A 27041-nucleotide genomic window follows, 5' to 3' on the forward strand; every position below is an offset into this window, starting at 1 on the left:
ATATATGCAAGCCATATGTTTGCCTTTTAAGGGGGAATGTGAACCTTTCAGCATGTGAAGGTTTCTGTTCAGGTGGCAACTGATCCTCTAGAAACAGCTGGCATGTTGAGAAACCAGCAGGATCCTGTGGTCTTTTACCTTTAACTTGGGAATGTCCTTCAACCCTTGGGACAGATGAGTCAAATATTTAACTATGCTAAATGTCCATTAGCTGCAATTCTAACCAAGAATTTTGTCTTTAACTTGCACATGCTGATCTCCTGGGCTTCATTGAACTTGTCATGTAACAAAGGGAGAGAATGGAGGTAAACTGATAATTTTGAGCAATTGAAAAGCAAACAATGCCTTTAAAACACGGTATGAACACTTCTTTGTTGCCCAAATGAAAGACTTTTTTCCACATAACTTGTTTTCAGCGTGTGTTTTCATTGCTTTGGAACTGCTTTCTAATAATCTGGAAGTCATTTCTACTGTCTAGTCTTTTTGCTTTTAATTTACACTTCCCATTTGTCAGTATCCACGGCAGCAAAGCTGCCACTTTGGTAGCTCTATCGCTCAGATGAGCAGCAGGAGGAGCAATGCTAGCAATAACCATTTTCTCAACCATCTGTCGGTCCATAGAAGAAGTGACATAGAGCCCCAGCTCAGAGGAGTCCAAACCTCAACACAGTATGTACAAGCAGGGGAAATATTTCCTGTACATCATTCAAGCACCACAGCCTCATGAGGATCACACTTTACTATTAGGTAGTAACCGATAATTGCGGCCTCTCAGAATAAGGCATCCTTTAAAGTGAACCAGGTGGGCTGTAAGTACGTGACACATTTACTTGACTTCAGGTTCTTCAGTTGCATCATTTTCCTGTTTTCTTGTTTCTCTTTATCATGTTTGGTCTTCTGTTTTGTGATTTCTACCTCTTCTGATTTCACTTGCTTATTATCTGTTGCCAGTTCCTCGGATAATGATTTCTTCATCTTCTCAAAATAAAATAGAATAGAAATTTATTGTCATGTGTATTTCACATGAAAAATACAGTGAAAAGTTTTATAAGTCGCCACACCATGATTAATGTATTTATTGTAACATGTACCAAAATACAGTGAAAAGCTTTATTTACGAGCGGTACGAGCAGATCATAGTAAGCAAAGGATGTACAGATCAAAAAAACTTAGAGGCATGCAGGTTACGTTGCACAGGGCATGCACTAGGTGAGATCAACATTAGCAAGATCAGCATTATTTGAGGCTAGAGAGTCCATTCATCAGTCTGATAACAGCCAGGAAGAAGCTGTTCCTGAATCTGCTCGTGCATGTGTTCAGGCTTCTGTATCTTCTGCCTGACTGAAGAGTCTGTAGGAGATCATTACCAAAAAGAAAACCAAAAGTAAAAAGAAGGAAAGAAAAGAGAAAGAAAGCCAGTTGGGAGTGTTGAGACCTGGGCTCATATCCCCCTACTTCACCGCCATCTTATCCTGTTTCCATTTTTCAGGACTTCCGAGGTCAGGACTCGTGTGCCTCCTCTATCTTGTTTTACAGGGTGTGCATGAGGGCAGCTGGAAATCTCCTGATTTTAAGCAAGGAAACATTCAAGATCTGTAAAAGCATTGTTGCAAAATTTTAGAATCTGTTCAGCTGTCAGTCACTGAAGAAATATTGTGAATCTCTTTTGGCTGGTATAGGGTCTCCAGTCAAAGTTTTAGACTTGGTTCAACTGTGAAGTGTGGATTTTGCTTAATGTCTGCTCTCTGGAACCCCAGGTTTTTCTTTCTTTCCATTCCACTGGATTCTCAGCTTCCTTTGTCCTTTTGGGATAGTATTGTTCCATCATGGAGCCTAAACCTTATTATCGAGGGCTTCATTTTTGGTCTGCAAAGCTCGTGATGTTGCTTACAGCACCATTGCCTATCTAACACTTCACATTCATTTGATACTCTCCTTCTACAGTCAGAATTTTGACAGTAACAAAGCATTTATCACCTTTAGGCTTAACAATACCAACTTGTTGTAAAGTGATTGCTGACATCTCTTCAGCAGCTGATTTTATGCACTTGCCTTGCTTCTTTCAGCTAATTGCTTGCATGCAAATGGTCCAGCTTCTTGCAGTTAGTGTACTTTATTTTTTTCTCATAATGTTTTCCTCAATATTCACAGCCTATAGTCTGGCAATGATCATTCTGTTATTTCTTGTTTTGTTCTTTTTTCTTCTTTATCATGTTTGTTCTTCTGTTTTGTAATTTCTGCCTCTTTTTCTTTCACTTGCTTATTATGAAGAAAATTTCAGTAGATTTGTTAAGGACGAACTCCCTTTTGTAAATCCATGATGACTCTGTCCAGTCTACTATTTTCCAAGTGCTGTGCTATTAAACCTTTTATAGTGGACTCTAATATTTTCCCTACTACTGATGTCGGGATAACCAGTATATAATTCCGTGTTTTCTTTCTATCTCCTCTTTAAAATAGAGGAGTTACATTGGAGGGTAGCTAATTTAAAGAAACTATTTCAGAGTCTAAAGAACTTTGAAAGATGACCATGAATGAGCCCCGCATTACTAAGACCACTTCCTTTAGTATTCTGGGATGTCAATCGTCGGGCCTTGACAATTTATTGGCCGTTAATTCCATAAATTCCTCAACACCATTTCCTTAATAATACTGATTTTCTTCAGTTCCTCCCTCTCATTAGACCTTGTGTTCGCACCATTTTTGGGATGCTACTTGTATCCTCCTTTGTTAAAATAGAAACTGAAATATATATTTAATTGGTCTGCCATCTCTTTGTTCCCAATTATAACTTCCCCTGTTTCTGATTTATGACCTATCTTTCACTATCACATTCTTTTCACTAACCTTTAACAATCAGTTTGTATGTTCACCACAAGCTCACTCTTGTACTCTATTTTCCTCATCTTAATCCATTTCTTCGTTCTTATTTGCTGAAATCTAAACCATCCCTAGTCATTAAGTGTACTGCTTTTGTTGGACAATTTGTATGACCCTCCCTTGGATATGTACTACCGGTAGTTCTCCTATAACACGATAGTTGCATTCTTGTGCGACCTTGTGCTACAGAAAATCGCCATAGGAAATTGCTATGGAAAATCACTATACCTGTACAGCAGAAAGTTTGCATTATCCAAACAGCATCCGCTATTCATCAATTGTGTTACAGCCAATTCGTGTTAATGAAACACGCATTACAGCAGAACTACCTGTATTCGTAATTTGCCTTGTTCGCCATGGCAAGGCCATCTTTCTGGTTTTATTTTTCAGCCAGACAGGAATGAACAATTGTTACAGTTCCTCCATGCACACTTTAAATGGTTGCCATTGTCTATCCATTATAAGTAACAGTACACACATTATCATACCCACCTTATTGCTTCATTCCATTGTACTTTCCTTTATCTAGATTTGGGATCCTTATCTCAGAACCAACTACATCACCCTCCATCTTAATGAAGAATTTGATCTGAAATAGAATTGCCATGTTTTTATTTCCATTATTGATGGAAAAGTTATGAAATGGCTTCAGAAGTAAATAAGCCTGAGCTATTAAACTAGCAACCCCATTATCAGTGTTGACCAAAAGTGTTGCAAGCTGCACCACACTGTAAACCACTATGAGGAGCAGAAAACGCAGCCTGAAGAAAGGCCTTGAAAACATACCTTGAATGTTGCTTATGAGTGGTATGTGTTCAACATTATAACTCTGGTAAGAGGGGGAATATTCATAGAATAGAAGCATAGAATCCCTAGAGTGTGGAAGCAGATCACTTGGCTCATCAAGTCAGCACTGACCCTCTGAAGAGCTTTCCACCCAGACCTCTAAGCGCCCATCCCACCTGATACCCATAACTCTGTATTTCCCATGGCTAATTCACCCAACCTACACATCCCTGAACACTATAGGCAATTTAGCATGGCCAATCTACCTAACCTGCATATCTTTGGACTGTTGGTGGAAACCCACTCAGACACGGGGAGAATGTACCAACTCTATACAGACTGACACTCGAGACTGGAATCAAACGTGGGACCCTGGTGCTGCGAGGCAAAATTGCTAACCACTGAGTCACCATGGCAAGAATGTTACAGCATTGACATATCTAGCTGAATCCTAAGAGTTTGGACATTTTTTTTTACCTCTTGCTGCAGTGTTTCTTCCCCTCCCTCCTTAACGTCTTAAAGGAATGGAGACTGGAGTCCCATGACTGGGCAGATGCAGGAGACAGGTCAGAGACCAGGCGAGTCCCAGAAGCGAGTTGCGGCTGGAGCAGGAGCAGAAGCAGAGCGGGCCCAGGTCGACCAAGGGGACAAGGCTCGCACGGCCTCATGTTCTTTAGCCCACCGGGCAAGGACTCAGTGAGAAAGGATCATAACTTGAGTACTTTACAGATATTACTTATTCTCATTCGGGACTTTTTAAACTCTGTATTCCATGCTAGTTCTCTTTTTTTTAACTATTTCAATTCTGTAACAACACTTAAAGTATCTGTACCCCGTACCTAAGATGGTGCCGAGAGGTGACATTACAAACTTTTCACTGCACTCATTCGCGTGCACACGACAATAATGACTATAAGGGCTATTCATAATAGATGAACTTATCTGAATTGGGATTATTTTAGGCATAATGCACCCCCACCATGCAGACATATCTGTTGATAGAGGAAAAACTTAATTTCATGAAAGCTGTCACCTTGTGTGGAAGCTCTGAAGTTGTCAATCATTAGCTAAATTGTGTTAATAGGAGAACAGATGATGCTTTGCATTATGCCGAGACACAGTACATGCTAAATGATAACATATCAGAATGAAAAGAAGTATTATTTTGAGGATAGACCTAATAAGGGGGAAACCAATTGATATGAGATAGTAGGAACTGCCAATGCTGGAGAATCTGAGATAACAAGGTGTAGAGCTGGATGAACACAGCAGGCCAAGCAGCATCAGAGGAGCAGGAAAGCTGATGTTTCGGGTCTGGACCCTTCAGAAAATTTTCGTCAGCCTTCCTGCTCCTCTGATGCTGCTTGGCCTGCTGTGTTCATCCAGCTCTACACCTTGTTATCTCAACCAATTGATATGGTTTATTTGGACTTTCAGAAGGCTTTTGATAAGGCCCCACATTTTGGCATGTAAAATTAAAGCACATAGGATTGGGTATAGGGTACAGATATGGATGGAGAACTGATTGGCAGATAGGAAACAAAATGTAGGAATAAATAGGCCTTTTACAAAGTGGCACATAGTAACTATTAGGATATGACAAAGATCAGTGCATGGACCCCAGCTATTTGTAATATATATTAATGATTAAGATGAGGGAGCTAAGTGTAATATCTCCAAGTTTGCAGACAACACAAAGCTGGTTGGGAGGGTGAAATATGCGCAGGCTGTTGAGATGCTTCAGTGTGGTTTGGACATGTTGAGCGATTGGAAAAAATGCATGGCACATGAAATATAATGTGGATAAATGCAAGGTTATTCACTTCGGTAGCAAAAACAAGAAGCAAATTATTATCTGAATGGCGATAGACAGGGAAAAGGGAAGATATTGTTATGGACCAGACCAAAACCCCTCACAATATATCAAGAAGGTCGCCTACACCCAACTTTTTCTTATTTTTAAAGGCAAGTGCAAGGTGTAGTGTTCCGGATGCAATTCGATTGGTCAAACTACCAAGCTTGAAACAAAACACACGTTCTTTTGTTTGTATTTTAACTATACTGTAAAAATAAAGAAAAATTGGAATAACTTAACTCTATTGGAAAACTTAACAGAATAATAGATTATTTAACTACTAAACAATTACTATTATTTAACTACTAAACAACAACTAGTTATAGAAAAAGAAACAAGATGGTGGAATAGTTGGGCCAGGTCTGGGGTTTAGTTGCTCCCATCAGCTTTCTTTCCCTTTTTGTCATTGGCTTTTTTACTTATCTTTTTTTCTTCATTTTCTTTTCTTTTGGGTCTAGAGAGCGGTGGGTGCAGGAGGAGGTCTCTGGCAGCGGCAGCAACACTGGGATGAGCCGGATGCCCTTTCCCCATCCCAGGGTCTCCCAGCGAGCAAGGACCAGGTCCCAGGCTGCCTCCCCTGATCTGGACTCACTGGCTAGGCCGAGGCTCTGAGTCTGTGCCTGGGCGTAGGCTCCCTAAGAAAGAAAGGTGACAGTCTCGGCGCAGCATGGTGGTCTCCTGGGGTGGTGGTCTTGTCCTGCCATTGAGGTCTCTTCCCCAGTCTTCTTTGGCTTCCAGGTATTCCGGGAGTGTCAGTCTCGGCCCGTTGAGGCAGTCTTCTTCCGGCCCAGTATTCCAGTGACCCAGAAAGGCAGTCTCATCCCGGCTGCATGTTCAGGGTATTCCATCATTCCTAATGAGTCCAGGAGTGATTAACTGAACTGTGATGAATTTTGTTTTAATTTTACTTCTTTTTGATATTATATATGACTTCTGTCATTGATGTAGGTACCGCGGTGGGGTGACTTATAAAAGTTTTCACTTTATTTTTCGTGTAAAAGTACATGTGACAAGTTTCTGTTCTATTCTGTTCCAATATAGTAACACCCCATAAACATACCCTTGGCAAAGACAGTTCAGTAAAATAGATTGTTCTACATGAAATTCTAGCAGCAGAAAGATAACCCCAGCTTTTCGCTGTAACAGAGAGAGGAATAAAAGCTTCCACATCCAGCTTCAAGACCCCAGCAACTGCTGATAGCTATATCTAAAATCCTGGTTCTGTGGGAGCTTGACTCCACCCCTTCATGCTGCTTCTGTTGTTCTAACCTTTTTAAAAAAGCTAGCTGGGCTCAGAGACAACTCAGCTCCAAGTTTACAACACTTACATTCAAAAGAAACATGACAGTACAAATCCTTCTTCAAGGCACATCTCATAACAGTATGAAGAGACCTGACAGTCCTTGTAACCCAGTCACTGAAAACAAGCATACAAGTGCAGGAGCTGGTGAAGAAGGCAAATAGTTTATTGGCCTGTGTAGCAAGAGAATTGGAGTACAAGAGCAGGGTGTCTTGCTGAATGTATATAGAGCCTTGGTGAGACCACACCTGGAGTATTGTGTGCAGTTTTGGTTTCCTTATCTGAGGAAGGATGTTTTGACTTCTGAGGGAGTGCAGACTGGTTCCTGGGATGGCAGGTCTGATGAATGAAGAGAGAATGGATCATTGGGACTTTATTCACTTGTGTTTAGGAGAATAAGGCGGGGATCTCATAGAAACCTATAAAATTCTAACAAGACTAGACAGGGTGAATGCAGGAAGGATGTTTCCATTGACCAGGGAGTCTAGAACCAGGGATCACACTATAAGGATACAAGGTACGGCATTTACAAATGAGATGAGGAAAAATTTCTCCTCTCTAAGAGTGCTGAGCTTGTGGCAGTCTTTGACACCAAAAGTGGTTGAGACCCAAACATTGAATGTTTCCAGGAAGAAGTCAGATATAGTTCTTAGGGCTGAAGGGATAAAAGGCTATGTGGAGAAAGAAGGAATAGGATACTGAGTTGGATGATCATCTATGACCATATTGAATGCCACAGCAGGCTCAAAGGTCTGAAGGTTCAATTCCTGCTCTTATTTTCTATGTTTCTTTGTCTATCTCTCATGTCCACAGAGCAAGGAGTGGAGAATTCACAATCATTCTGACTCACCCAGCTCTTTAAAGCTGTAGACTGCAGTTTTTAATTCTTCCTGGCTGTGTTTTTTTAACAGTGGCTTGTTCTCTTAAAGCTCTGAAAGATCACTCAATCTACGCTTCACACTTCTGGCACTATGTTTCAAGTAACGTGCTTTAATCGCTGCCACAAATTAAAGAGGTGAAGGTCACATGACCACAGTAAGCCAGTGAGTATGCCAGATACAAATGCATTTCTCCAAACATGAATAGTTCAGATAAATCAGCAAGCAAAGGAAATGGGATAGACAAATCAGATTACACTAAATACATTTTAAAATTTCTTCTGGTCAAATTCTTGAAATTTCCACAATGATAAACAATTGCTAATTAAAGCAATGGGTCAATTTTCCTCTGGAGTTTGATCAGCTTCCTGCTGTAACTCAAATGGTTTAGTAAGAAAACAACCTCTCCACCTTTTGTTCTCATTCTCCACTATCTACTGCTACCTCTGGAATTTCCTGCCAGAAGTGACAACAGTTGACCTGTTTCTGACTCAGATGTGGGTGACCATATTCTAAAATTCACATGATTGATAAACATCACAGAGTCTGTTTGCTAGACATTTGCATCATAGCAAAACTAGATAAAAGAACCCCCACCCCCCTCCCCACCAAGCCATGGCCTGCCCTTCTTTAATTACATAACTGTAGCTTCACTATAGACTAAATCATGCAGTATATACTGGTCCTCTAAAAGTATTCTTATGTTCAGTTTTATTAAACTGTCAGTTCCACAATAACTAACTTTCCAAAGTATTTTGTAGCTCATCTTTCAACTGAATAGAGGCTCTGAAATGAGAAAGAGCTTTCAGTTTATGTAAAATAACTTTTGTATACTTTCACATTTGTTTGACATCTTTGTCTACTAACAATAGGATATCTTTTTATGTGAAAATGTACTCGAAGTTTCCAGAGTAGAGTCCATCTGGTGTTATTCTTTTTTGATAAATTATACTGATAATTTGCTTTCAACTGTGGAATTTCTGAATCATTTGCTTTTGAAATTGGATAGCCTGTTTATTCTCATAAGGATTGGTTTATTTGACCCCTCCCTTTTAAGGCATTGTGCATGAAACAATTTAAAGTTTTGCAAATCACATTAGACAATAAGAAGAATGTTCACCTATAAAAGTCAAACATTATAGTTTTATGCTTTCTAATTTCAGTCACAGTAAAAAAAAGTCTATTAAAATGTAACAGGGAAAGTATTAAAGTAGTGCGTTTACTGAACTTTTTCAAATAAATTATTTGTAGCTGTCATGAAATAGTTTGTTTAAATTTGTGTTATTCAAACAATTAAACTCTTGAAGTTTGCTAGTTGCAGTCAACATTTTTGAAAGTGTCTTTTGGAAAGTGCCATAGAATTTTGTTTTGAGAATGTAATATTGTTTTTGGAATTTTGAACGTTGTTTCAATAACTAAAGCATACAAGAGAAAGGTAAAATTGAAAAACAACTAAAGAAAACTTCCAGTATAAAGCATAGTTTAGACACTGCAACAAAAGCAAATTTGTTCATCAGTTCATGGAAGTTTTAAATGTGAAGCAGAATTAATCCAAGTAGCAATAATACAATAATTTTCAACATGTATTTGCCTTTTATCATAGAATCATTGAATCCTAAGACACTGAAAAATGAGTCACAATCTAGTCTGCCTAGTAAGTTCTATCTATATATATATATACGTAAACTGCCATCTTCAACTTCACATTGCTTCAACAGGTCACCATGTTGGATCAAGTCTCTTGTTTATTATCTGATTTAGCTGCTTGAACTCAAAGGGCACCTATGTAATATATGTAAACGACAGCCATGTGTTAGTTTCAAGGCCAAGATATCATATTGTGAAACTTTAGAAAGTTATTTGGTGGTTTTACATCAGGCTCTGAAATCAGTCAAAAAAAGATAGGGGCGGCACAGTGACATAGTGGTTGGCACTTCTGCCCCAGTTCCAGGGACTCTAGTTCGATTTTTACCCTTGGGCAACTGTTTTTTTGCACGTTCTGTCCATGTCTGCATGGGTTTTCTCCAGGTGCTCTGGTTTCATCTTACAATCCAAAGATGTGCAGGTTAGGTGGATTAGCCATGGTAAAAATTCCCCCGTGGTGTCTAAGGTTGTGCAGGCTAGGTGGTTTAGCCATGGTAAAAACCCCATGTGGGATTACAGGGATAGTGTAAGGGAATGCGTCTGGGTGGAATGCTTTTTGGAGGGTTTGTGCAGACTCAGTGGGTTGAATGGCTTCTTTTTGCACTGCAGGGATTCAATGATTTTATGAACATTTGAAAGGGTACCATTTTCAGCAGTTCTGAGGAAGAGTTTCCAGACCCGAAATGTTAACTCTGATTTCTCTTCACAGATGCTGCCAGACCTGTTGAGCCTTTCCAGCAATTTCTGTTCTTGTTTCTGACTTATGGCATCCACAGTTCTTTCAGTTTTAATTTACCATTTTCAGCATTGTTTAAAGGGATCTTCACCTGGTCTTGGGAGGGGATCTAATTGAGGTATATAAGATGCTGAAGGCAATTGGCAAAGCACACATAGAGAGGATATTTTCTTATGTGGGGCAATCCAGAACAAAAAATTCCTAGATTTAGGATAAGAGGATTTAGAGAAATTTTTTCTCACAAAGGATCGTGAATCTGTGGAACCCATTACCCCAGAGGACTGGGGATACTGTGACATTGAGTAAATTTAAAGAGGAGATAGATAGATTTTTAATTAGTAATGGGTTTTGAAGGGTTATGGAGAACAGGCGTGAAAGTGGAGTTGCAGCTGAGATAAATCAGCCATGATCGTATCCAACGTGGAGAAGGCTTAAGGGGCAGAATTGCCTATTCTGGCTCCTAGTTGTTATGTACTCAGGGAAAGCACCAGTTTCCATTGCCCTTGACCATATGCTCTTCTCTGCTTGCCCTAAAAAAATGGAGATAGATAAGACTTACCACTTTGTGGCTGACTAAGTTATGAGGAGATGGGTAAACACCTTCTGAGTTACCATACTGTTTTTGAAGTGTGTGAGGAAGAGAATTTAATATCTGGAGTAAAAGAGAGGAAGGTGACATGGACCCTGCAGGGTGCTTCTTTCAGTTTGCCATCAGTCAGATTTTGTATTTTTGTCCGGTATATTGCATTGATTCCTGTCAGCTCCTGCAATGCTGGTGGCCTTTTCTGCTTGTCATGATCTTTTATCTACTGTGTTCTAGAAAAGTGGGAGCATGCAACATGTGACCTCTTGAAGCAATGTGAAGATGAAGATGGCAGTTTACTGATATATAGGGGCGGCACGGTGTCTCAGTGGTTAGCACTGCTGCCTCACAGCACCAGGGACCTGGGTTCAATTCCACCCTAGGGTGACTGTCTGTGTGGAGTTTGCGCATTCTCCCCGTGTCTGCATGGGTTTCCTCCGGGTGCTCCAGTTTCCTCCCACAGTCCAAAGATGCGCAGATTGAGTGGATTGGCAATGCTAAATTGCCCATAGTGTTCAGGGATGTTTGGGTTAGATGTGGGAAAATGCAAGGGTAGGGGAATGGGTCTGGGTGGGATGCTATTCAGAGCGACGGTGTGGACTTGTTGGGCTGAATGGCCTGTTTTCACACTGTTAGGGATTCTATGATTCTATGTGTTGCGGGATGAAGCACTACCAGCAGATAGTTAAGATATAGTGCTATCACCAGTCCTCCTTTCTGTACTGGTTCCTGGACTTGTTTGGTTAGCAATAGTAGTTGGTGAACCACTAGTGAGTCTTAGAAGGAGGTACTTGTCTAATCAACGTGGTATTGCATGGTAGCAATAGGTACAAGTTATATTGACTAGTTACATTAAATTACTAAAACTATGAGGAGTGAGTATATGACAACATCAGACTTGGGTGCATTTTTATACAGTTTCCCTTAAACCATTATTACATTATCCACCTCCAAAGCCTTCCCCACATCCATAGGTAATGTTTATATTTCAAATATATAACTGCTTCTACATTTACTACTATCCCATCTCTCCCCAAGGTTTTGACTTCACAAATTTGGCAGTCTGAAAGTTTTACAATTCTTCCATCACATTTTCTCCTCCGACTTTGAAGATTGATGAGTCTTTGGCTTGAGGATTGTTGATCTTGATACTAATCATCTGTAAGTTCTTTCTCTGGTAGGGGACCTTTTATCTCTTGGATGGCCTTCATGGAGGCCTGCTAAACGTCCTGCTAAACCCCTTAGCTGGTCCTTTATCTTATCTGGAGGACTCCTAACCCTCTTGAATTCCTTTCTCAGAGGAACTCTTCCTGCTAACTCAGTTAGTTACTCCATAACATCATCTGTAGGACCTTTAATCTCATGAATGTCAATCTGGAAGGCAGATACTCTGTTGAAACAAGACTTTTCTTCCCTGTCCAGTATCCTGAACTTTTAGATCAGGCAATTTCTTCTTTTTGATTGTGTCTGTAGTTTGTGCATGCATCTCATTTCCATTTTATTCAAACAAATCTTCAGTCTCCCATCTTATACATAATGCACATTCTTTTCCCTGATGCTTGAAACACACTCTGTGGCTGCAGCCTTAGTAGATCTTCCCACCAAAACTGCTCTTTAAATTATGTAACTCCTGATCTTATCACAGTCTTGCAATTCTTCTAGCTACATTCGTCTGTCAGATTGCATCTTCTAAATCTTTTAAGTGCCCTTTTCTCTCTGTAAATCTGTTCTGTGATGTTCCCAATTCTGTAGCCTTGGTATTAATTAATTTAATGACCTTTGACTTTGCTACTGTAGCCATGTCTCATGATGTTCACTTGCTACACACACACACACACACACACACACAGTGGTAGATGCCCCTTTTTAACATCTGTTCTTCCCAGCCTGGTTCATCATGCCGTTAATTTAAAGCTTTTCTCCTTGTACATAGGGATCTGTACTGCCATTCCCTTCATGAGTTCTGTTGACTGTTTGTCTATTCATGCACTTGCATAAGATCGTAAGAAATAAGAACAGGAATAGATCATCTGGCCCCTTGAATCTGCCGCATTATTCACCAGGATCATGGCTGATCAGACATCCCTTATGTCTGCTTTTCCTGTCGTGCTTGAGTCCCTGACTGATCAAGAATCTATCTATTTCGGCTTAAAATACCCAAGGATTCTGCCCCCACATCTCTGTGGCATGGGGTTCCAAAGATTCACAAACATGATAGAAAAAAATTACTCCACATCACCGTCTTAAATTTGCATCCTTATGCTCTAAAACTCTGGTCCTGGAGTCTTCCATGAGGGAAACCATCATCTCAGCATTTACCCTGTCAAGCCCCTTAAGAATTCTGTATATTTCAATGAGATCACCATTCATTCTTCTAAATTCCAATGAGTAGAGTCCCAACATGTTTAAGCTTTGCTCACAAGAGAATCTCTTCATACAGAAGATCAGCTGGGTGAACCTTATCTGAACTGCCTCCAATGAGGAAATATCTTCCCTTGAGTAAGAGGACCACAACTGTTCTCACTACTCCAAATGCAGTCTCATCAGTACATTATTAGTTGCAGTAAGACTTCTAAAACTATAAGACTACACTTATACTCTAATCCCCTTGAAATAAGGGCTAACATTCCATTAGCCTTCCTGATTACCTGCTGCACCTGTGTTCTACTTTCTGTGTTTCATGTGCAAATACTACAAGTCCCTCTGTGTTGCAGCTTTCTGCAATACTCTTATTTTGGTCTCCCTTTCAAAATGAACAACTCCACATTTTCCCACATTATTCTCCATTTTATTTACTGCAGTTAACTTGAGATATTTAAGCAACAATCAGCACGTTGTCTGTGTTGTAGAACCAAGAACTGCCAGCTAATGATCGGGGAAGAGTCCTCATACCAAATTCTCCTTCCTAAGTGTTATACATGCTAATCTTTTCTCATGCATCCTGTTTAGCCTTCTACTTATGTTTTTAGTCAACCTGTTTAGACATGTTTTGATGCACCTTTTGAAGCAGGTGGGACTTGAAACTGGACCTTCTGCCCCAGAGGTATGATCACTGCCAATGTTCTTTGGTGCCCTCTCAATCCATCTTCCTGTAGTATGTCTAAGGGGCTGTTTGATTAGCAATGATTGGGAGTGAACCACTCATGTGTCTTGACAAGAAAGGGCAAATTCTTTAACAACAGGGTAGTTTATTGCATGATAGCAATAGGTACACGTTTGATTGAGGAGCCAGGGATGACTAATCTGACCCCTTTGGGATCTGAAGCTAAATGATTTGACTCTCCACCAAGGACTGCATGATATTTGATTGGGTATAGGTTCAAGTAGTCTCCAATATTAATCCTTTGAGAACCATGACTTTATACAGCATTTAATGTTGTGTGCATGGTGAGAAATAAAACAACTGGTGCAGAGAAGATGAACCAATAATTCTGAGGTTAATACAATTTGCGAGTACCCTAGTAGAAACAGTAGTGTTTACTTTGGTGTGTTACATCATGAATGGAGTAGAGAGATAGAAAGCAGGAAATTAAAAGATTGTTCGTGTTGAAGTTAGCTGGAGGGGTGAAGTGATGTGGAGCATGTGATAAAGTTGCAAATACAATCTGACTTTAATCGGTAGAATTATAGAAGTCCTAGAATTATAGATGAGTGAGAGCACAGAATAGGGCCATTTGACTTGTATTGTCAGTTGTAATCATGATACAGTTTCTTCCTAAATTGTTTTTAGTTCTGGTCACTGTTGCCAAGCTACATGGCAAGGCACTGAATGCACGCCTTTATCTAGCTTAGGATTTTCATTTGATTACATTCTCCAAACATGATATCCAAAACATGATTGTCATGACTTATTTGAGAAAGTGTGCTAATTCTCGAGCTCCACTACTTCTGGGATGGTCACAAAAGTTGAAGATTTAATCAAATTACTCAAAGTTTCCAATTTTCGTGTCTCTTGAACTCAGGTTAAATGAAAACATTGACCAGGTTTCATGCTTAATAAAAAAAAGCTACAAATAAATCAGTTCTAATTACAAACAAAACATATATGATCAACTTAGCAATCTCTACCTTCAACTCTACCCCTTCTTAAACCTCTACACAAACAAACAGACATAGATCTTTTTTCATTTTTTTATATGTCATGAGTGGAGGGAATAAGATACTGGGAGATCATTGTTCAACACTACCAGTCTATAGGTTCAATGACTTGTGGTTTTGCTTCTTCTGATCTCCAGTATTCTTCTTTCCAATTCCAAACTGTCGTTGATTGCAGTCATGGAGTAGTGGTGCAATAATTGTTCGGTGTCTCAGTCACTGGATAAAAGGCAGCAGTGTCTTGGTAATGGTGGATGAGAAAGTTAGCTGTCTTTCTATTCTGTGTCACTTCTCTGCAAGGAAAGTGAGGATGTTGTCGTTTTAGGTTTCAGAGGCTTTGTGCCTCTGAGTGGTTCACACAAACGCTATCTACTTGCCGAGGACAATCAGAGAATTGTTTTCATGCCTAGCACTCCTGGCCTATACAACTGGTCCTAAACAGACTGTCTCTGGGTAACTGCCTTAAAGAAACACTTGCATCATGGTGGGTGAGTCCTTAGCATCTTCCCCCGCTGCTAGCAACACACAATGAGTTCCAGTTTTAAAACTGCAGCATCTCCTTCCACAGTTTCCGTGTTTTAAAATAGTATCCTTATCCCATTTTGGTCCACAATGCAATTTTTTTTTAAAAAGTAAAATGTTGTAATCTTTAAACTGTTGGTGAATTAGAAGATTCTAGTGGCAGCTCTTTGCCAAAGCACCATTGCTAAGAAAAGTGCAAGTTGCATTCAAACAATAGGAATCCGTCTGAATTTTCAATCTCATAAGGATGAAAAACTATTTTTAAGCCTGATTATCACTGCCACTTCACTACTATGAACATGTACAGGATCTGCTTCCAGTTCAATGTGTTGTCATCTTTCAGGACATCAGGACCCTTGGCTATTGCTGTGGTACACGTATACTCTTTTAGGTATTGGTTGAAAATCTCTTGTAAAGTAGTTTTTCCTACATTTCTTTGTAAAGCAGCCCATGTTTCATATACTTTGCTGAAAAACAATGTACTTAGTTGGTTTAGAAATCAAAACCACAAGACAGAGCAAAGTACTATGTCACAGAAAATGCAATGATTGTTTATTCTACTTTGCTCTATTTCAGCAGCTGTCCAGTTAAGCAGTTCCAAGATTTCCTTTTGACTAGCAAAATTATTATTGTTTTAATCTCCCTGTACTCTTGAATTTATTTTAAATTTATCTGGATTAATGGCAATGGTGCCAAATTTGGTGTTAGGTCTCCATGGTTGCAGAAATGAGCATTAGCTAGCAATTTGTTTTAATCCTTCTACAGAATTGTGATGAAAGGATTGGTTATGAAATAATGTTGTGACACTTAATGTGCAAACTTGACAAATGATGAACCTTGGAGTGGCTGGAATCAGATACGTCAGGAAAGGCTGGGTTGGAAAGAGTCAGGGGCACAATTAATGACGTGAAGAAAAGACAAATCAAAGCTAATAAACGAACATCTGTGATAGCAGGATGCCAATGACACATAAAAGTTGCAAATGCCTGTCAAATCCAACTTGAAACAAGTTCTTCTTTAATTTGGATGCGAATTGGTGTAAAAGTAGAAGCCAGTTTAGATTAGTGCATTTTCTTATGTTCTCACAGAAATGCAGCTATAATCTTAATAGGTGTGATTAGGCTTTTTGAAAGACCACTCATCAGGCGTTTCCTTTTACCAGTTGCCAAAGCAGGAAGTTGAATATATACTGAAGGATGATGCAAGACAGGCTGTTTCATAAAACTGTGCATGTTGATTGATTTTGAGTATGGCATATGGCAAGACAACATAGATATTATTGCAATGCAGAAATTCTGAAGGTGAAATATGAAGCAAATATCTTTTGTCTGATGCATCTTGTTCCATAGAAGGGGGAAAAGAAACATCCTCATTGGATTTGAGTGATAAAATATTTGCCAAGAATATTAGCTGAAAGCAATTTTAATTGACACTGCATATGCAGAATGTGGTGTATTCAGGGCAAACATTCCTACAACTTTTTTCAACAATTTATTTCATAATGATCTCAAAGATGTATATTGCTACTAAAATATTGATGACTGATTTTCTAGCGCTTTGCATGAAACAGTTTGGAATAATTTTGAATCACTTCTGTGTATGGCTGGGAAAAATTGACACTTGAATTGCCGTAGTCACTTTGAAAGATCTCAAAGTCGTAAAGTGATGGCTGTTATACAAAAATAGCAACCTTGAGTTGAGTAGAAGCCCAAGTTTCCATTGACCTTTTTTTAAGGATATTAATGCATTACAATTCATTCTTATGATTCGTTGACCTTTCTCAACTGTATATGATCCCAGGTGTGTGTATTTTGTTCCAATTATTGTGGTTTGCAATGGTAGTCTCTGCTCGATACGGTGCCCCTGGACTTCAACAGTGACACTGCATGCTCTGTGCCTGTGACTAAAGTTCCTACACTAGCTGTTCTTTTGCTCTTCCTCTCAGTTTTAGCATCTTTCATTCTCTTTTGATATTAGATTTAATGAACATGACTAAGACAGAACTATATCCTCAATTTCCTACCCATCAGTAAATCTGTCAGTAATAAACTGTTCTGCAGTGGTGAGAAGCAATCACACAGAAGAATGAGACAAGGTCTTCATTTTGCTTTAATAAAGCTTTAATTGTCTGTACCCTCTCTTGGCTTCCCTGTGTAGCTGAGGATCATGAGGTGAACTGGTAATATAAAATCATTTGCAAAATTTGAGAATTTCTCATTTGTAAACTATGGCCCAATGTCTGACAGTTTTATATGAGGAGTAAACTGTCTTAAGGTATTGGATGTCTGCTTCTGCTGTGACACTGTGCAAACAATTCATATCATAATAATCAATAACTGTATGAAGATTATTCCCTTGAAAGTGAATAAATCCACTCTCAGGCACTCCCACAGCTTTAATGGCAAAGAAGGAAGTATTTGCAATTCTTTATGTCCTTGGCTATTTATGGCACAAGGAATGTTGCGAGAAATAATGTTTTCTATAGTGCGAGTCGTAATTCCTGGCCACCAGGCTGATTATTGAATCCTTACATGACAGTTTTTAATTCCTAAGTATCCTTTATAAGTTATGTAAAGAAGCTGTCAATATGACTAATCCCTTGTTGAAGATGAACAGGTCATTGATCATGGTGAGGTTCTTGCACTGCTCAGTATACTGGCATAATATCAGATTATTCGCTATTTTGTCTGGTCATCCTTTCAGACAATAGTTCTGGACTTGAAAACATTCTCCACCCCATTCTCAGGCTTATCTTTTGCAACGTCTTTTCTGCAGCTCATAAGTTCTGAGTGATTAAGGACATAAAGTCTAAATCATCCTTATCAGTTCCATTTGATGGTCTGAAAGGGAGTGTGTCAGCTGTTACTTAGATGTTCTTTTATAGATTTAGATATATATTCAGTGATGGTATTGTATCTCATTAGCCTTAATCTGAACTGTTAGATTCTTGGCGGCATTTTGGCAATTTCCTTCATGTTCAGAAGGGTGAACAATAGTTTATGCTCAGTTTCAGTTTTGAAATATAATCCCATAACATAATCGGAAAATGTTTTAGTTGTCCATGTTACTGCCAGTGTTTCTTTCTCTATCATGGCTCAGTACTGTTCTGTACCACAGATAAAACTACCCCCAGACCTGTAAACAATGCACCTGCTGTCAATGTAGATGGCAAGTGTGGATTAGAGTATGCCAAAATTTTTTAAAGCGTTTAGAGTTTTTAAAATCTTTTTGAAGCAATTTTACTGTTCTAAATTTCAGTTAACATTTTTGACTCAGTCTTAAAACTTGTCTTAAGAGTTCATTGTTTGCCCACAAACTCTTTGAAGTTCTGTGAGGTTCCAAGGTGATGAAAATTCTTTTATAGCTTTCACAGCATCTCAGAATTGTTATGGTACAGATCGAGGCCATTTGGTCTATCATTTTGCTTCTTTTGTAAAACGAAACTGTGCCTGCTAATATTTAATGATTTTGCAAATGGGAACAAATTCTCCTTATCCATTCTATTTGGATGCCTCATGATTCACCTCACCAAGAAAAACAGTCCCACTTCCCCAATCTATCTTCACTATTGAAGTTTCTTATCCCTGGAAATCCTAAAATTGGGTAAACCTCTTAAATCTCAACTGTTTTCTACACACTCTCCAATGCATACATGTCCTTTCTAAAGTGTGGTGCCTGCAACTGTTCACAATAGCTGCAGGTGAGGTCTAAACAGTGTCCTATATATGCTCAGCATAACCTTCTTCCTTTTGTACTCTATGCTCCTATTAATGAAGGATAGAATACTGTTTACTTGATTGACAGCTCTCTTTACCAGTTCAGCCATCTTCATCGCTTATGCACGTATAAACCCAGAGCTCTCTGCCCCTGCACACCTTTTAGAATGGCACCCTTCATTTTAGACAGTCTCCACAGGTTCTTTGCACCAAAGTGTATCACCTCCCATTTCTCTGCATTGAACATCATCTGGCACCTATCCACGTCTCTACCAAATTATTGATGTCTTTTTGAAATTTTACGTCATCATCCTCACAGTTTATAATTCTTCCAAATTTAGTGTCATCTGCAAACTTTGAAATTGTCCCCTGAACATCGAGCTATTATGTTTATCAGGAAAAGCAATGGGGAACTCCATTTCAAATCTTACTCCAACTTGAAAAATCCCCATAAACCATTACTGTCTTTCTTATCATCCAGCCAATTTTGCATCTATATTGCTACTATCACCTTCACCTCAAGACCTATCAATTTTCCAAAAAATCTGTTGTGTGGCATTGTATAAAGTGCCTTTTGGAATTCTATGTATACCATATCACCAGCCTTCTCCTCATCAATACTCCCTGCTATCTCTTCAGCAAATGCCAGAAAGTTAGGTTGATATGATTTTTACCTTAATTTCATGCCGACTCTTCTTAGTAACCTACATTTACAATACTATTCAGAATAATTGTTTCTGGGAGTTTCCCCACCACCCAAGTAAAGCTGACTGGGCTGTAATTGCTGAGCATATCTTTATAATCCTTTTTGAACAAGGCCATAATGTTTAAATTATCTAGTCTCCCAACACCACCCTCTGCCCATGAAAGACTGAAAAATTATTGCCAGTGCATCTACAATTTTCACTCTCACTTCCTTCGATATCCTGGTGTCTTATCAATTTTAAGCAGCAACAGCTTATATAATACCTTCTCCTTATCCATTTTAAACTGTTTAGTGACTGAATTTCCTCCTGTGTCACCAGGACCAGGACAGCATCTACCTGGCAGGTGAATACAGATGCAAAATACTAATTTCACATTCTAGCCATGCCTCTTGCCACTAAGCCTAAATTCCCTTTGTGGTCATTAATTGGCATTACAGCTCCTTTTGCCATCATTTTATTATTGACTTGCTTGTAGAAGATGTTGACATTTCCTTTTATGTTAGCTGGCAATCTCTTTTTCATTATTCCTCTTTATTGCTTGCATTTTTTTTACTGCCCTCTGAACTGTCTGTACTCAACTTGGTTCTCAACTGTATATATTACCTGACACCTGTAACTTAATTTCTTTCTCCTTTGTCATCCAGTAAGCTCTAGATTGGTTTATCTTGTCTTTACCTTTTGAGGAAATATATCTTGACTGCACCTGAGCCATGTCATCTAATTTCCATTCTTAAGCTATTGTTCTTCTCGCCAACCTTCCCTTTCCAGGCTATCTGGTTCAGCTCTGTTCTTGCCTCAGTGAAGCTACTCTCCGTCAATTGAATATTCTTATACTGGATTGACCAATATAATTTTCTGCCCTCACCTTAAACCTTATTTGAGAGTGTTCACTGTCCTCTAAATGTTCCTCCACTTTCTGTTGATCTACTTGGCCCACCTCATTCCCAAGAATCAGGCCTAGCAGTACCTCCCTTTCTTGTTGGATTTGCTAGATATTGCTGTAGGATAATCTTCCGAACACAATCAAGAAATACCTGCCCTTTACAGTACCACTATAGTTTATGTGCAGGCAACTGAGTCCCCATTATAGCTATGATGTTTACACCTTTCTGCCATTTTCTTGAAAATGTGTTCCCGTATATCCTTCCCAGTGGTTTATATATTACACCGTGCAATGTAATTGTACTCTTCTTATTCCCTAGGTTTAGCCAAATTGATTCTGAAACCCTCTGAAACATCCTCTTTCTCCAGCATGATCCCTGTGGCATGTGGGGAATCGTGAACATTTCTCATGACTTAGACAAGCCCATGTGCAGAAAGTGTCATTGCCCCTGGTCATTGATCCCTGGTGGTCATGTGGGGAAACATACTAAATATGCCACCCATACTCCTTTTCTTCCCTTTCCAATCTTCTCCAAGCATTTTGTATTGAGGAATATTTAACATACAGATCTACTTCTCCTTAAGCAATCTCCATTGTTACCACAACATCATAATCCCACAATTCCACAAACTGTACTCTCTGTTTTCACATACATGCAGTGCAAGCCTGACTGAGACTTCGTTATTCTCTCCATCACTCCAACTCCACATTGGCTTCTATTCTAGTATTATCTGCTTCTCCTAGCATTTTTTGCACCCTTGTATTACATTCTAATATTCTTTCCTGGATCTCTTCCCCTGCTGAGTTTAAACCCTCCCCAACAGCATTAGTTTAACATCCCCTAAGAAACTCAGTCTCGTCTCCGTTCAGGTGGAACCCATCCAGATTGTACATAGGTATCTCCCCAGAGTTGGTTACAGAAATCTGAAGCACTCCCTTGTGAATATCTTTCCAACAATGCATTATTCTATTTTATCTCCCTATTTTTGTACTTGCCTACACATGGCGCTGGGAGTAATTCAAGTCTAGTACTTTAAATATCATGCTTGCTAGTTTTCTACTAGCTCCCTAAATTTCAATTGCAGCACCACAACCCCCTTCCCAACTATGTCATTACTGCCAATGTAGACCATGAACTCTAGCTGTTCGATGTCCCAAGAAGATTATTCCACAGCTATTCTGTGACATGCCTGACCGTAGCACCAGGGAAGCAAAACAGCATCCTGTAGTCATGTTGAGGGGGACAGAAATGTCTATATGTTTTGCTACCTAAAGAACCCCCTACCAGTAGTGTATGTCTGCTCTTCATCGCCCCCTCCTGTACAGTTGGGTACACATAGTGCCATAGGCTTGGCTGTGGCTGCACTCCTCTAAGGATTGTCCTCATCAATATCCAGAACAGAAGACTGGTTAGTGAGCAGTACCTCTGTAGAGTCCTGCTTAGAGCCATAGAGAAAAATGCCCTTTGGCCATTGTGCCGGTGGTGGTCAAAAACAACAATTTAACTATACTAATTCCATTTTCTCGCATTTGGTCTACAGCCTTGTATGCCTTAGCATCACAAGTTTAAATAATTAAATGTTATGAAGATTTCTGCCTCTACTACCTTCACAAGCAATGAGTTCCAGATTCCCATCACTCTCTGGGTGGAACAGTTTTTCCTCACATTCCCTCCAAACCATCTGCCACTTACCTTATTTCTATGCCCCTGGTCATTGATTCCTGGTGATCACCCCTAATGCTTGTTTGCCCTGAATTTGCGGTGTGGCCGCCTCTCTGAATGTGCTATCCACATAGTTCTTGGTGGTGCAAATGTGCCTCAGTGATTCCAGTTGCTCCTTGAGCTCTGAAACCCAGAGTTCAAGCTTGTACGGCCAGTGAGACTTCCTGCATATGAGTTTCACTAAGTCATGAGAAATGTTCATGATTCCCCACTTGACACAGACCTGGCATTCTGCTTGGCTGAATGCCTTGCCATACTTTAATTTATAATTTTAAGTTACTTTGCCTACTGTATCATTAGTTAGCTTTAACTTACTGTAACCTTACATCTTTTCTATTAGCTAAAAACTGTAGATTTATAGAAAATATAAATTCTTCACTTTCACTTGCCTCTTCCACTCCTGTAAATTCTTACTTGCCCTGTGCTAGTTTAGAAATTTACATTTTGCAAAATTACTCAATTTAAAACACTGTCCCTAACAACAGCTGCTAAACAATAATCAGCTCACAACATTCCTGTAATATCATGTATGTTATTCCTCCTGTCCTTACCAGTTTTATCTAGTATTCTTGTTCCCTCCTCCTCTCCCAGGTACAGGTGATGGTCTCCAGATTCTCCTCTCTCCCACTCTTCCATTCTTTTCTTCACGTTTCTTTACACTGGTTTTGATACTGTACATACAAGAAATTTAATTATGGGTTTAGCAAAGTCACATTTTTCATTCTTTTTATTTGTCTATGGGATTTAGATCCCAGCGTTTATAGCCCACCTCAGCTGTCCTGGGGAAGGTAGTAGTGAGCTGCCATCTTGAACTGCTCACTTCTTTCTGTTGCAGGGACACCTACAATAGTGTTAGGAGGGGAATACCAGTATTTTGACCCAGCAAGAATGAAGTAACAGCAATATGTTCCCAAGTGAGGATAATGTGTGGCTTGGTTGGGATATTGCAGGTGGTGGTGTTTCCATGTATCAGTTGCCCTTGTCCTTCTGGGTTGTTGTGTTCGCTAGTTTGGAAGGTGCTATCAGAGAAGCCTTGGTGAGTTTCTGCTGTACATTTTGTTTGTGCCTTTATGCATTGGTGGTGGAGGTAGTGAATGATGAAGGTATAGATGGAGTGCCAACCAAGCTGCTTTATTCTGGATAGTGCTAGACCTTTTGAGGGTTGTTGGAGCTACTCATCCAGACAAGTGTAAAGTATTCCATCAAACTCCTGAGTTCTGCCTTGAAGATGGTGGATAGATATTGAAAGGATAAGAATTGTGTTGCTGTTCACAGAATTCTTAGAATTCTTAGCTTCTGCCCTGTTGTCTAGCTACAGTTTTTATACAGCTGGTCTAGTTTAATTGCTCATCAGTGGGTATTGATAGTGGGGATTCAATGATGTTAATGCAATTAAAGGCCAAGGGGTGATCAATGGTTAAACACTCTTGTAGGAAATGTTCATTGCTTTGTGCTTATGTGGGACTTGTCTCTTACCAGTCAAAGCCCAGATGTTTTCCAGGTCTTGCTGCATATGGATGCAGACTATGTTAGTATCTGACATATCATGAATGGGGCTGAAAATTGCAATCATCAATGTCTCACTGGTCAGATTATTATTGAGATGGTCATTGATGAGGCAATTGAACATTTTTTGATCTCAGGACACTACTCAGAAATTCCTGCAGTGATGTGGGTCTCAGGTGATTGACCTCCAATGACCACATCATCTTTCTTTATACTGGGTATCATAATTATAACTCCAATTGCAGAGAGCCTTCTCCCAACTCCCACTGAATTCAGGTTGCTAGAATTCCTTCATGCCGTGTTTAGTCGAATGCAGCCTTGATGTCAAGAACAGTCATCCTCAACTCATTCCTAAAATTCAACTTATCTATCCAAATTTGAATCAATATTGTAATGAAGTCAAGAGCTGATTGGCTCTGGCAGAACCTAAACTGAGCAGATCATTGCTAACCAAATGCTGCTTCATAACACTATTGATAACTCTACCATCATTTTAGTGATTCAGAGAGCAGATTGATGAGACAGTAATTGGCCAGGTTAGTTTGGATGAGTTTTTTTGTTGGAAAATTTCAGGGCATATAGTCTTTGCAATATCTAGTGTCTTCAGCTATTTCTTGATATCATATAGCGTGAATCAAATTGGCTTAAGATTGCATCTGTGATGCTGGGGACCTCAGGAGGAGGTCAAGATGGATCATTTCTGGGTGAAGGCAGATGCAAAACTTTAAGCTTTGTCTTTCGCACTGATGTGAGGGCTCCCCCATCGTTGATAATAAAGCTATTTGTAGAACCTCCTTCCTCAGTGAGTCACTTAGTTTCCACCATCATTCATAACAGGATGTGGCAGGACGGCAGAGTTTAGATCTGATCTATTGGTTGTGCGACCATTTACTCTTGTCTGTTACATGCTGCTTTGACTATTTGGCATTCAGTCCTGTGTTGTAGCTTCACCAGTTTGACACCTCTTGTTTAGCACCATATATCTGTTGCTGTTTCTGGCATATCTTCCTGCACTGTTTATTGAACCAAGGTATATGGTAATGGTAGAATAGGTGCCAGGGTATGAGGTTACAGATTGAATTCAGTTCTGTTGCTGCTACTGCCCCACAGCACCTCATGGAGACTCAGTTTGAGCTTTTAGATCTATTCCAACTACATCACATCTAGCATGGGATATTGCCACACAGCACGTTGGAAGGTAACTTCAATATGAAGATTGGAATTTGCCTTCACAAGAATTGAAGTTTGTGTGGTGTCACTCTTGATGATACTGTCATAGGTTGGTGAGCATTAGACCAAGTCGAGTTTTCCTTCTTGTTCCTATCCTCACCACCTGGTATAAGCCCAGTTTAGCAATGATGTGTTTTAGGTCCCAGACAGCTCAGACACTTTCAAACACAGAAAATGCTGGAGAAATTCAGCAGATCTGTTAACATTTGTGCAGAGAGAAACAGTGTTAACAATTTGAGTCCAATATGATGCCTTTTCAGTTCTGAAGATGAGTCATGGCACACCCTAAAAAGTTAACTCTGTTCCTGTCTGGAGATCTGCCAGATATGCTGAGTTCCTCCAGCATTTTCTGTTTGTTTTAGATGTCCAGCATCTGCAGTATTTTGCTTTTATTTGACACTCAGTCAGTGGTTGCTGCCACCAAGCATTATGAATGTGATTAGGATTCTGAATTCTTCATCCAGGGGTAATTGCTGAAACCCCACCAAAGTATTCATTTTGGTAAACAAGATGCTTTTGGCTCAATTTGCTCAGCTGTTGTATTCAGTGACTGAGGTCATTGGATGGATCTTGCATTACATGGTGAAAAAAATGCCACAAGGCCAGTATCTTATCATCAGATCACCCTTTATTTACGTGCCATAGTACTTGACACTGGCCTGCCTTCCCCCAGAGCCAACTCTCAGACTGAATAGGTAGTCTGACACTCCTGTTTACATCTATCAGCCTGGGTTCCCTGATTGGACCAGGTTAAAAGCCCCCAATCTGGGAACTCATATTCTACGAGGTCCATCTGGTTGATCTCATTGCAATCACTACACATGACTTTGTTTAGCTGAAATAAACCTATGCAGGTTTTTATAGAACCATTTATCTTTAGCATCTAACCATACCTGAACATCATCCTAATGGCTTGATGACCAGTGAGGTATCTGTTTGTTGGTCCGTATTTTCTATTTTAGCTTTAACGTTGCCCAAAAATGGTGGACAGACTTTCATCAGAGTGAACAGCAAATTGGTTTAACATCATCTTGTAAATTAATATGATATCTCGTTTTTAATTTTTTCAATATTGTGAACAACTTAGTTCAAACTTCCTTCGTATTTGGCACCAAAAAGCTCCTTGACTTTACAACTTGAACTCAGCTTTATGCCTGCCTTTCCACTTGGTAGACGACATTCTTGATCTTGAACTGTATAGAGAAGTTCAAAGATTTCTCCTGCTTTACATTTCAGCTTCACCATGAAGCTGGCCTTTTAGATTTAAGGAAGTTCCTTCAGGAACTTATGTCAACTGTGATGTAATGAGTTTGACCCATTGTACTTGGTCTGATAGTGCAGAAACCCTGTCACCTGTATCTCATTTAAACTCTTTGGGATATCCATTACCTTCTGGTTTAACATCCCAACACTTGTTTTCATTGCCATTTCCCCTAGAAAAGGGTATAATCTGTTTTGTGCTTCTTCAACTTCTTATATGTGGTACTGCATTAAAACATGGACAAAAACAAAGTTGCTGGAAAAGCTCAGCAAGTCTGGCAGCATCTGTGAAGGAGAAAACAGAGTTAACGTTTCGGCCGGTGACCCTTCCTCAGAACTGATGGTGGCTGGGAAAACGTCAGTTTATATGCAGAAAATAGGGAGGTGGGTGGGTTAGGGAGTAAATGATAGGATAGAGCCAAAAGAGAGAGAAAGACAGTTGGACAGACAAAGGAGTCGCTAACGATCAGGCTGGGAGGGTGAGTAGTTGTTAATGGGGCCTGTTAGTGACTAACAACATGGGGTGTGTAGTGGCAGGCTATGTAGTAACAAGGCCTGGTGTGTGGGGTGGGGGGCTGGGACTTGAGAGAGTTTAGGTCCTGAAATTATTGAAATCAATATTGAATCCGAAGGGCTGTAAGGTCCCCAAGCGGAAAATGAGGTGTTGTTCCTCCAGCTTGTGTTGGGCTTCACTGGAACACTGTAGCAAGCCGGAGACAGAGATGTTGGCCATGGAG

General features: G+C 39.7%; 1 protein-coding gene across 7 annotated transcripts in view; it reads left to right on the forward strand.

The window, feature by feature from the left end:
• The window catches only part of foxp2 (forkhead box P2), a 746195-nt gene that overhangs the window by 220088 nt on the left and 499066 nt on the right, over positions 1-27041 (forward strand). The window lies entirely within an intron of this gene.

The sequence above is a fragment of the Rhincodon typus genome, chromosome 18 (assembly GCF_021869965.1).
Source record: "Rhincodon typus isolate 14 chromosome 18, sRhiTyp1.1, whole genome shotgun sequence".
NCBI classification, from domain to species: domain Eukaryota; kingdom Metazoa; phylum Chordata; class Chondrichthyes; order Orectolobiformes; family Rhincodontidae; genus Rhincodon; species Rhincodon typus.